This window comes from Crassostrea angulata, chromosome 4, assembly GCF_025612915.1.
Source record: "Crassostrea angulata isolate pt1a10 chromosome 4, ASM2561291v2, whole genome shotgun sequence".
Classification (NCBI taxonomy): domain Eukaryota; kingdom Metazoa; phylum Mollusca; class Bivalvia; order Ostreida; family Ostreidae; genus Magallana; species Magallana angulata.
The window spans coordinates 5,323,248-5,336,912 of record NC_069114.1 but is presented as its reverse complement, the minus strand read 5'-3'; the positions used below and the strand labels follow the sequence as shown (position 1 = coordinate 5,336,912).

Below are 13,665 nucleotides of genomic sequence, written 5' to 3'. Positions count from 1 at the left end.
GGTCATAAACAAAAACATTTAAGGTAGCATACTGTACAAAACATTATTTTGAGCAACTTTTGTTCTACATTGCTTTTAAAAATATTTCTCTTTTTTCAGATATTAATGATCAAAGTTTTGAATTTCTGGCCCCTTGAAACCCCTAATTACGTAACATATGACTTAAGTATGGTACTGTATAAATAAACAGCCCAACAATGAACATTTTTGCTTCTATAATTAATAACAAATTATTATTCAGTAAAGAGTTATTGTAAGAAGACTTTACAGCCATTTTGGCCCCTAATTTGAGGGGCCAGCCCCTTTTTCTTGATATTAAACGAAAGCCCGTGTAATTTGAAACAACTTTTGCATGATATGTTTTAACTAAATATTTATACATCAAAAGATATCACAGAAAATGTGCAAAAATTTCGTGAAAAAATTTGGTGCCAATTTTCAGGTTCAGGCGAGCTTTGAGGCCTTTAGCAATTTTCATCATTGGACGCATGGGGGTACATCTACATACATTCGTTTACAATCCCTAAAAATTTCAAGCTTCTATCTTGATTAGTTTCGGAGGAGATGCGTGGACAAAATGACCCTTAAAAATTTACAAAATCGTCAATATCTGAAACCGGAAGTGACGTCATCATTTGAATATTTTATAATATGTAGCGCCGATCATGCTTTATCCTTCCTGAAAATTTTGTGCGAATCGGTTGGATAGTTTTTGAGAAATAGCGTTCCAAAAAAGTCAGAAAAAGAAAAAAAAGAATAATAAAGAAAAAGAAACCGTAGAATAACAAGAGGGTCTTCCGTTGGAAACGGAAGACCCTAATAAAGAAAAAGAAACCGTAGAATAACAAGAGGGTCTTCCGTTGGAAACGGAAGACCCTAATAATAGGGAAACAGAAACAAAGCAATAACAATAAGGTCTTCCGTTGGAAACGGAAGACCTTAATTATGGCATGCTTAACGTACAGTAGCAATGTTAAACCGTAAAGGGTAGTTCAAAATACCACTTGTTATAACACGAAAAGATAGACTCCTTTATATCCTTATATACACACCTCACATTGATTTATACACGTTATGTCGGATTGTCTTTCATGTAATGAACGTCATAATCACAATAAAATCGTATTTGATACTAGGATAAAATATTATAAATAAAATGTAATGAGTTGTTCTAAAAGTGTTTATTGATATTTTTCTTTTTAGAATAAATTGTACATTGTGAGTTGGGAATAAGTAAGTCGTTTTGTAAAGAAAGGAAAGATGAATGTCTGTTAATTGCATCACTGTTAACTTCAAGGTATCAATCCAAATAAGATTCACTTTACTTTGATGTTTTTTTTTAACTTTACGGACACTGTTCGATTCAAAGGAAGGTATATGTGACTTAATATATCTTAAATTCTCAGCTTTACATTTCTTGTTTTTCTTTTTTTGAAATCTTAATAAAGTTCATGTAATTTTTCAAGACCCATTTTATTAATGAAACAAGAACAATCAAAACAACTGAAAGTTTGTCGAGAAAAATGAAGCTACGTCAGAACAAAATTTGCTTCATGTGATGACTATTTAAACAGCTCAAATCTAAAATAAGTTACTACAAAAGAAAACTTAATTTATCAAAATTGAAATTGCTAAGATTGACAACAGCATAATTAGTTCATTGATCTGAATCAACATTATTCATGTTTACATATGTTTAATGCCATTTTAACCAAACAACAGCAAGCATCATTTTGAAGAAAAAAATTCAACTAAGTACTGTACTTGGGTATCTTTGTTATGCGTATGTTATAAATGTGTGATGTTTAAAAAAAAAGAAGTTTGTAAGTACAGTATATTTTTAAAAAATAATTTTATTAATTTAGTTACACTAATATCAAATAACTTCATGCACAAATCAATAACTCTAGAAAAACAAGTCAGCAATATTGGCAAATAATATTGATCGTATTCTTTATGAAAGGTTTGAAGGGGCATTGTCACGATTTGCAGTAAAAACGTCCGGTTTTTTTTATAACCAATGTAAGCTAAGCATGAATAAGTAATGTTTTAAGCACCAATGAATTGGAATATTATTTTTGAATTAGAAGCGAGTTAGAGAACCAACATTTCTTTTTTTGTTATTTTAGCCTTTGTAAGCCTCTGCTTAGTAATTAATAAGGTCTAGCATCTTGATTTAGATATATGTTTACACCTTTTAAGGTGGGTCGCGGGTTTACCCCCTAAACAATCTCACGAGAAAACATACCCTGAAAATTTGTCAATTCGTTTGTTAGCATTTAAACTTTATTATATAAAAAAATTATTAACTTTGCCTAAATTATTTTCATGCAAAGCCGCTTCAAACTTAGTATTGTTTTTTGTGCTGTTTTGACGCTTTTCTAATGAAATATATAGGAAAGTGAGCATTTTTTTCTTCATTTTCGAATTGAAGTTATTTAAAGATATTGTAAATAACTTTTTAACAACTTACACGAATCTAACAACATTTTCTGTACGTAAAGTAAAGGTGATTTACAAATTAATTATGTAAAAAAATTGATATGTGTTCTCGCTAGATTTTTTGCTATTTAATTTTATATTTCCGATTATTTACCGAAAATTGTCGCTTTTCCGTATTTGACGTCATGCTTGTAAGTACAACGTCAAAACTCGTTATTAATCTCTTTCATTAAATTTTCTTATAGGATTTACAAGAAAATCAATTTAGAATTGTTAAAACTGCAACTTTTTTTCAGAGTTATATTGAATGAATGTCTAGGATTTCTCTTTAACATTATATAGCACTATGTAGCACCCCCACCCCCCCCCCCCCCCAAAAAAAAAATTTAAAAAAATGTGGAAGTATAAGCACATTTTATCTGATATTTCGTACATGTACACATTCATACATTTATAACATTTGAGTAAAAGTGATTTTTTTTCAAAAGATAAAAAAGCTTATAATCATTAAACTAATTAAAAATACATAATATTTTTTGAAAAATGGTAATAATGAGTGTTTGGATAATTTGAAAGCACAAAAGAGATCATTTTGTCTGACAAGACAAGAAAAGAGAAGGCTTACTTGACCCCAATTATACAATCATGTATAACACGTTGTTTTTGTAAGATCACATGCATGCATTAACCATGATTCATTGTGCATTATTTGAACTGTAGAACTTGGAAAGTTTTTCACAAACAGAGTCAAGTTTTGTGATTTTCCCCCTCAGCATATTTTTTATCCCTTCCGTTCCTGCCCGTTTTCTAGCTAAAGATATGTGAAATTCGCCAACTCCCTGCGCGGCTAGATTGCTGCACTGTGTTTTAGAGAGTACCTGTTCATTTATTAAACCACTGAAACTTGACAAATACATTTTTTTGTTGATCAGTTTTTGATTGTTAACGAGAACACTTTCAGTTGAAAATGATATGTCTATCAGTTTTTCATGTACGTTTGACACTCTTTTCAATAGAGCTGTCAATATGTTGACGTCGACTTCGGCATTATGCATGTTTTCAAACTGCTGCTCCATTAGGTCGGTTGATAGACTTTCCAGTTTGTAGGAGCCTCTTCCTGGATATTCTTTTTTGAAAAGATGCATTGAATCACTAAATCCAGCGATGTCCTCAAGGTGGTCATCCATCTTAAGTCTGCACATGGTGGACACTAGGATGCGCGCATCGAACTTTGCATTGTGCGCAACAAGCAGCGGCGATTTGTATTTTTTCAGCCATGCCAGGAATTCATCAACTGCACGTTTGCATGATGTAAATTCTACCGGAACAAGGTTATAATACATGGTCAGTCCATGCACTTCGATGCCAGTCAGCTTTGATACGGCAGACGGGACAAAACCATTTTCTGGCATGATAAATCTCACATAATGATCAGATGGTTTTAAATCTCTTGCCGCAATTTGTATAATACTGCTTTCTGTAGCTGAAAATAAATACACAAAATGTCTTACATCTTTGAAACATATAATTACTTAGATTCTATATTTTCATCAATTCATAATATAAATGTATAGTAAACACTTACCAAATCATGTAGTTTCTAGATCAAGAACAATAATTGAACTAGAAGAAGACGGAGCAGGGGAGACCACAGTCCGTTTTTTGTCGGTTGCTGGTAAAGGGATTTCTTGTATCTCTTCTTCAAGCTGAGCCTCTTCTTTATTTATTAAAACACCCGACTCGTACGTTGTTCCTTCCTTAAGTTCCTCTAGTGCTTGTGCAGAATGCCTATTTTCCTTTGCCCTTAGCCTATCCCGCTTCGCCTGGACAGTGCCCTGTTTGGCTCTCTTTATGTTTCTCTTCACGTCCAACTTTTGAAGCCTTTCTGCTGTGTGTTTTCCAGGTGAAAGATTGCACGTTTTGTTGACCTAAGTAATTAGAAGAGACAATTATGTATAACAAGATTATAAAAAAACATTCTTACACAAAAATATACCGGTAATTCGGTCACCCATCACCCTGACACCCCCCCCCCCCCTAATTTACGAATAATAAACGTGTTTTTTTTTTTTATTTAGATACTTACCTCTAACATATATTTGTGTCCCTCATTTTTCTGTGCTACAGATGCAGATAGGCGATAGGCTAAACTCTCTGACCCAGAATAGTGTTGTGATTTTGGCGCCTTCTTTGCAATCATTTGGTTGAGATTCTCATTTGAATTTGAAGACTCCAAATCAGCAAGTTTGTCGGCATTAGCGGCATATTTAGCGAATACACAAGACAGTGACTTCTGCAAACCCTCGTCGTGTAGGTCTTTGCCGTGCGGTAGCGACTTGTGCTTGTACAAATTTGGGGCTTTCAAAAATCCGCACCAGTGTACATCACACTTGACATGCTCACCAAATGCATGGGGAACAATAGCCTCTAAATTTTTCTGCAGGGATGCTGGGCTACCTCGATTTTGCTGGACTGCGTATGAAAAACATTTCTTGAAATAGTTAATAATCTTCACACTCAAGTTTTTGTTTTCCTGTCGAAGTTTGTATAAATTGCTAGTAAGATTCTTGACGACATGATTTTTATCGCTAGATTTCGTTAACTCCGGGGAGATTGCTTTTTTAGCTCTGATGAATGTGGTTGTGTCATCATCCATGGTTAGCTTTTTGACATTAAAGCCTTTTTCTTTCAATGACTTGAGACATTTCACCGTTAAAAATGGTTCCATTCCCTTCGCGGATCCTGTCCAATTTCTCTTGCAGTTATGATTTTTAACTTGCGTTTTATTCCATCTGGCGTATGTACACTTCCGACATGATCTGCATGCTAAACCGAATCCGAGACATTTTCTGGTGTATTTGCCGACAACGGTTACGTGTCCTGAAAGGCTGTCATAATTCTGACCTGTCCCTCGCTTTTGCCATGCCCCATCACAGGAAACCTGTGGAACCTGGGTTCCGTCACCGCTAGAACAGATAAAAAAATTATTTGTAGATATCATTTGTTGTGTGTATAATTCATGAGATTAGCATTTCATATTTTACTCTTTGGATATGATTAAGAGCAAATTGAAAGTGGAGGGGGGGGGGGGGGGGGGCTAGACTAATCCTCAGAAATATTGAGGAAAAAAAACTACTTCCCAAAATCAAAATCATGGAAATCCTAATCCGGGGGGGGGGGGGGGGGGGGGTATGCCTATCCAACTTCTCAATCTTTCAAGGTAAATTTAGGAACAATTATCTTTGCTGCGAGAAAAAGTGGGGGGGGGGGGGCTGAACCCTCTATGATGCTATGTCCCTTATGGTTAGGTCTAACTTTGCCAAAAAAATGGGGGGGGGGGGGGCTTAACCCCCCCAAGCCCCCCCCCCCCCCCCCCCTTCCGACGCCTATGTCATGGTTTGGAAATGTGTGCGTGCGTGCCTTTGTAAGAACAGTTATATATACATTATTAATGTGAAGTGTTAGAGTTAATTTTACTTTGCATAACGAAATAGAAGTCATTTTCCATTGTGTGTTTTTTAAATACTGTATATAACTTTAATTGAAGTGATACCTGTTAGTACATATTATTTCATCCCGCAATGCATTATTGCATGATTTATCTGCAACTTCTTCGAATGCACGTCCAACTTCTCTCTCTCTCTTTCTTTTAGAGTTTTGTGGTGAATTGATGGAATATTTAATTCTGCTAAAATGTTGTTCATTTGTTGCTCCCCTATGCCAACATTAATCATTGCTGTAATTGTGAAAAATCCAATCTTAATATGCCAGCCAATCATATAATATTGCATAGAGAATGGGAAGTACATTTAAAACATATGTATATCTTTGTCATCATGTTAAATCTATGAATATTTTGTCATTCAAAATCTAAAAATATATTTTAATCATATTAATTGAATTAAAAACTTGATATGGAATGCATATACAACAAAAAGCATGCAAATTCCATGCGAGAAATGTTTTGTGTAAGCAATATAGCTTTTCATGTAAACTGAAACGTTTCGGACAATTCGTGCAAAGCGTGCAAGAGTGGCTTTTTTTCTAATCGTGTTAAACGTATATTTATTTTTATTCGGAATTCTTCTCAAATGTTGTCAATTATCTCAGATTGTTATACTTTCATGTTAAATACTGAAATCTGATTGGTTAAGACGCAGTTAATAATATTTACTATTACCCTCAGCGTTAGCAACGCACTTGGCAACGGGTAACATTAAAAAATGTTACATGCGCGAAAATTATGCGCGTACGGTTCGCTGTAGAATTCACGTTATTCCTATATAAAAGCAGTAAAATTTTCTTAAAAATTTTAAAAAAGACATTCAGTATAACAAAATAAATAGTGCCTGTTTGGGAGGATAACAGTTGAAATTGACACCCCTCGAAAACCATTGTCAACCTCCGCTTCGCGTCGGTTGACAATGGTTTTCTCGGGGTGTCAATTTCAACTGTTACCCTCCCAAACAGACACTATTTATATATTGGCGCCCACATTCTACACTTCCCCAAACGTTTGTGAACGACATGAAATTTATGTATACTCAGAAATTGATATACTTACAAATAAACATATTAACCTACTTAAATTTAATCATGAAATTATAGGTACATATTAACCTGTTATATTTTTATTATGTATTTGAATCTAATCATAAGGCCCGCTTACCTGCTGCGAGTTTTGTGTTTACGTCAAAACATTTAGCGGGACCAGACTTGTTTGCTGTGTTGTGCTTTTCCCCGTATATACTGGGCTGATGCCATTGCACTCCGAACACTTTATGTAAAAAATGGAGGCTAGACCATATTTCCTCTCACTGACACACCATTCTAGTCTCAAAGGATTGGAGCAATGGACACAGGATCGCAAACCCTCAATCAAAATGTCTAGTTCTATCACTCTCCTCTCCCCGTTCCATACATTGGCCTGACTGTCGAACTCTTCTGTTGTCTGATTTTCTTCAACACTTTCCTCTTCTTCTTTTTTGGTGAAACGTTTTAAATTGGATAACTTCTTACTAGTTTTTGCAGAAATGATCCTTCCTTTGTGTCGCATTTTCAGAATTCAAATATTGAATCCATGACAGGTAATGTTATTATGACGTAATTTTATATACATATATGACATAAAAAGTAAAGCCATTTCCCGCAAAAATGAAAATTTCTATAATAATAAGTCAGACGCAAATATCTAACTACAGAAAAAGAAAACAATTATAAGGATTTACAACTTGTCATAATATTGTTTAATTTTCTATTGTTACGTATATCTAAATTGTGAAGATGAATTTAAAGGGGGCACAACACCTTCTATCAATTTCTTTATATGTATTGTTAAAAAGACTGTTTAAAAAATGTATAAACTAATCTGTTTGATTAATATCAGTAAACAGAGTTCAATGCCTTACCACATCTCTCGTATTTAATATTGGAACGTGCATAATATTGTTTGTACATTACATGTCCTGTATAATATATACTGTAGAATAAAATAAATATTTCATGTTTATTATTAACAGGGAACGGAAGAAATTTTAGATTTGTAAAAATATGTGCGAGAGTAACCGTTTCCCCATCTAAATATTTCCATGTTCTGATTAGTAAACAGTCTCAAATATGGGTGATATTGAAAATTCACTTTCTACATGTACGTATCTTATGGACTTTTTATTGGCAAATTTATAAAATTACTTGACTACTTTCCTCTCTATTTCTGGGTCCGAATAGCCATACATAATATACTGAACTATAGTTCATGCTCATTTTAAAGTGTAGCAATGTTTCTTTGTTAAAGATTTAATCGTCGAATTATTTTACATACCCAAGTTTGTGACTACACTATTGACATTAATGAGTTTTGATGTATTCACTTATACTGAAACACAGTATCGCTAGCTCCAGTTTTTACTGATTATCAACGTAAATATGTTTTGTTCCTGCACTTCCTCCTTATAATTCATACATGAATTTTTAAAGCGATATCTTTATCTTTTTCTAATATAACCTGTGGAGTAAGGTTATATAATGTAAATAGTGTGAAATGTCTCCATTGTGACGTCATAAACAAATGTACACAAATCGGCCGCTCGAGTCGTCAAAGTTGCGTACAGAAATTGATGACGAAAGCAAACCCGCGACCCACCTTAAGCGATTTAGTAATATTCTGCATATATGAAATAGAACTAGAAAAACATTCATATAACAGTTTGAATGTATCTGCAATACAAGTTTCAATAAAATGAATAATGTGTAATTCAAAGATGGTTTTATTTCAATTGTAGAATTATATCTGGTGTGCTATGTAATGAATTAGAGAAAAGATAAATGCATAATTGAATATATTAACAAAAACAAATATGTTTTGTATATGATGATTTTTTTGTAATCATATCTATTGCTGTAGATGTACACAAGCTGAGCTTTTAATCAAAAGTTTAAAGGATGTAAAAGTAGTTTTCATCAAAATTGAAAATATGAAGTAAATAATGAGTCGTAAAAATGCTTACCTTGTCATTTGAAATCTAAAAAATAATTTTGTTAAAAACCATTCTATTCGGATGGCACACACACGTACTCTGAAATTGACAATACAAAGATGCTTGAGTTTCTGATGGACACCATATATTTAGTGTTTTGGAAATCAAGTCTTCCAACAATCTGTTGGAATTCCCAAGGGTACAAATTGTCTCCCATTGTTAGTAGACATATTTTTGTATTCTTCTAGAGCATAATTTATTCAAGAACTTGTACGTGAAAAAATAAATCACTCGCTGCTGCCTTTAACTCAACATTCAGGTATCTCGACTATGTATTATCAATAAACAATTGTTATTTCCATAATTACGTCGACTCAATATATTCCAGTAAACTAAAAATAAAAGATACCACAGAGTCTGTGTCATCTGTTTCATATTTCGATATTTTATTGGAAATGGACATTGATGATAACCTAACAACCTAACAACAAAACTTTATGATAAACACGATTACTTCAAATTTTTTTGTATAAACTTTCCTTACTTATGTAGCAATATACCTTCATCACCTGAATAATGTGTTTTTGTCTCTCAGTTAATTCGATACGCTAGGGCATGCACTTCGTATGAACAGTTTTTAAGGCGAGGCAAGCTGACAAAAAAGTTGATAAAGCAGGATTATCAACAGTCTCGTTTGAAGTCATCTTTTCGTAAGTTCTATGGTCAATACAACGAACTTGTCAGCAATGCAATCTTCCACTCAGTCGCATGCTGACTGACTTTTTTGTACTAATTTTTAGACCATAATTAACTACCTAATTGTCTACGGACTTTTCCGTTTTTTTTCCCGATTATGTCAAAAACGGCGGGTGAGACAGGTGAGCAGAGGATGCTCACTTCTGCTAGCCACCTGATCATATCTCCAATGTTATGAAGGTCCGTGCTGGCTCAAGGTTTGTATTTTGACTGTCACAAACAAACTAAATCATCAGCTTTTCGTTTTTTTCCTCCTATGACATTTTCCCGATTTTGACATTTAACTCGATTATGTCATGCCCAATTGTGATAAGGAGCACACGGTGGGTGTGACGGGTCAGCAGAGTATGTATACTCCTCCTACGCACCTGATGCTACCTCTATCTATTTGGAGGTCCGTGTTGCTCTGCTTTGAATTTGTATTTCGTTTTATGGATTTTTGAGTTGGTTGACACTTTTTTACCTTAACAAAAATCAAAAGTGTAACACAACCCCAAAGTTCATTTGTAAGTTTGCTACAATAATTCGATCGGCAATTAGTTCATGTTCATTAGTATTGCTGCTAGAATCTTATTGTTAATCGCATAAAATAAATATTATCAATATTTATCGGAAACCCTCTCAACTTCTTAAATTTCATTGAAAATACAAAGTGATTGTCACTTCCATCAACGAAGCACAGGATTCTAGCAGCATTTTTCAAGTAGTTAAGGTCATATATACTGTTGATTTTTACCAAAGTCATCTTTCATATTATCCGAATTGATCTTCTCTATTAAACATGCTTGTGACGTCATCAATGATAATTATAGGTAATACAGAGAAATCGAAGATACATTCAGTTAGAAGAGTTTCTAGTGATATTATACGCCTGTAGTTTTTATAATTTAAATCAGAGATAGAGTTCAAATAGACATGTTTCTGAGTAAAATATGACATCATGCTGCTTATTGTGACGTCATATCGAACAGAGGAATTTTTTCTCAATCGATCGCTGAGAGTTGCCTTATCATACCCACGTTCTGATATCTCAAATCCTAGTTGAAATCCCCCAAAGTTTAATGTACCGATATTTACCTAACGTAAGCATTTTCTTTGCTTCACGGAAGTGAAAAAAAAAAGAAAAAAAATACAGCAAGTTAATACAACCCGGGGTACTTCCCCGTATACCCTGTTTAGACCTGGATAACAATTTTATTTCCTATGTTATACAGATAATGAAATTATCTTGTTTTACTAGTGCTTTGCAACTTGAAAATTGGGTCAAAGATTACTCAGAATAAAGAGAAATAAATCATATAGCATTTTAATTAATGAATCATTATAAACAATGCATGTATTGTAATTCAGTCGTTTAACACAATTTTTTTTTTACCCATTTATAAAAGAGTTCTTTATTGTTCAAAAAGATTTGTAATATTTTTACAACTTGTAAATGATGTTAAAAATGGAACCAACAGCTAATTAATATAAATTAAGATTGTGCTGAAAATCAGATCTATAGGTGCACTTATGAACAAGAATTGCTTTTTACGTCAAATTTTTATTAACACCCGGCTTTAGCAGGTGGTACTGAAATTTACACCCGACTTGTTAACCAATCATATGTCGCGTTATAAACGATATAGAAAATAAGGATTTTTATAATTTTCCTCTCATTTTACAACCTCTTGAATGAGTTTATTTTTAAGGTAACGTAAGATTATACATTGAAATAATTTGTTTTGAAAAGTCCATCCACCAAATTAGAAGCACTTTATCAAACACTAAAAATAGCAAATGCAACACTATAAATTGTTTGTATTTATTTTTCTAGTGAACAAACAGCGCACACAAATTCTCTTCCCTCGACATAAGGTGGGCACTTTAGGGAGCCACATCTTGCCTCCACCATATAGAACAAGTAACCGTCGTTAGAAGTATGACCGCCTTGTAGGCTCCCTGGGTCACTATCGACACACTTATATGTTGTTCCCGCATTATGACCATGGTACCCTGCCATTAGGTAGCCGTGGTATTCCAACTTCCATCCGTCATCACAAGTTTTTCTACCTAAAATATTTTAAGTGGCACAAAAATAATCTTGCTCAAATTTTTTTTGAACAATACAATACAAAACCGTTTGCCCAAAAGTATATACGATTATTTATTGATGTATTGACGACGTATTATCAATTATTAAAATAATTCACTCTTAAGCGTACCTGGAAACATCTTAACAACAGATCTGCTACGAACCAAACATACAGCACAAGGAACATCGTGTTCATACACATTGTGCCACTTGCCAAAAAATCCACTTGTTTCATATTCTGTCCCAAAAATGTAAGCTTTGCCTCCATCAGTGCCGTCTCTGTAGTGTCCCCACTCTGGGTTTCTTGGTAAACAAAGAGCGTCAACTGCTGCACCAGTATGGGTATAATGTGATCCTCCAACATATCCTATAAGACACATGTTTTGACTTTCTTATACTTACTATCCTGTTGATCTGAATAAAATAGCAAACTTTTTGTGGGTGAGATAACTTGCAAAAGGATTAAACAAAACTATTTAATTGTTTTCAAGAAATACATGACTTAAGGATAGATTATGATAGAATTTGCGAGATATTTCAAAGAACGGTTATGAAAAAAACATTTTGTATCCTATAAACCTCTGATCCTGCTGCTATTTTTTACTTTAAGAAACTATATCAATGACATAATTCATAATATAATGTCTTTTGAATATAAGTATTCATTTGTTCTTTAAATGATTCTACAAAATATAACGTAATAATTGGGATGTTTTTATTTGTGAACACATCTTTCACGAATTAACTCTGATTTAATGATATAAAAGTAACGTTTAAAAAGGACAGTGCAGCTAATTAGAAAAAAAGTACGTTTTGACATTGCGGTGAATTCAATCAATGTTAAAACATTTAAATTTTACGATATATAAAATATAATATAAAAGAAGAAAACGCTAAACCAATGATACCTTCAATTTTAAATTAAATATTTTTTTACCGTGATTTAAACTATACAATGTCAATGATGACATTTCTGAGACATGCTGTTTGATACTACTTTTGAGTATTTTTCATTTATTTCACACTGCTGATAATTTGCAAATTTTTAATGACTTACTAAACAAAAGTAGTTACAAGTTTGTAAATATTAACATATCAAATATATTAAAGTAAAAAGGGAAACATTTAGCTGGAATTTTCTTGTTTCGCCACACGTGACTTTTTCTGAAGCATAGTTTCTTATAATTGCAAAAAGGTTAATATGATGTAAATTTAATTTTTAATAGACAATTTGTGTGTTAGAAACAATATCTTCTCATGCGCTTGTCAACTTAAACTATGAGTAAATATCATCAATAAAAATAGAAAAAAAGTCAATATGTTTATGAAAATATTAAATTCTACGTTTATACTAAATATGAAGTCAGCTTGAAGACACACATTAAAACGTTTTTTTTAAACAAATCTACATGTCAAACATTACCTGACAGAACTAGTTCCGCACCTCTAGGACAGCTCTTTTTACCCCACCTTGTATAAATAGCGCTTCCATTTGATGTGCCTGGAAAAGAATTAAAATTAAATGGATATGAATTTACAATTAAAAAACGACACTATGCTATTAATATTATACTGCATACTTTGGATATTTCTCAGCTTTGTCTCAACATTTCTTTCAAACGCCTTCATGGATTTCTCGATGACGTCAGTAAAACTTTTGAATTCGCGCCTTAGAGCCTCTACTTGGTACACTCCTAGAGCAGACGACAGTTGTCCTGTCATATAACCCTGTAACATGTCCTTACAACTTTCGTTTTTTTCCTCAGATTGTACGACAGCAAGGATCAACACAAACAACATAAAATTCATCATCTGTGATAAATAAACAAATTTTTAACAATTTAATTCTTAAAATGATTGATGGAATAATGACTTGTGCATTTTCAAAAATTAATAATTTTAAAGTATTTACTTTAT

General features: G+C 33.1%; 2 pseudogenes; both read right to left on the bottom strand.

The window, feature by feature from the left end:
- Positions 1 to 13,665, bottom strand: part of LOC128180564 (uncharacterized) — a 33,292-nt pseudogene that overhangs the window by 7,369 nt on the left and 12,258 nt on the right.
- On the bottom strand, positions 4,045 to 6,251 carry LOC128182488 (uncharacterized; annotated as a pseudogene).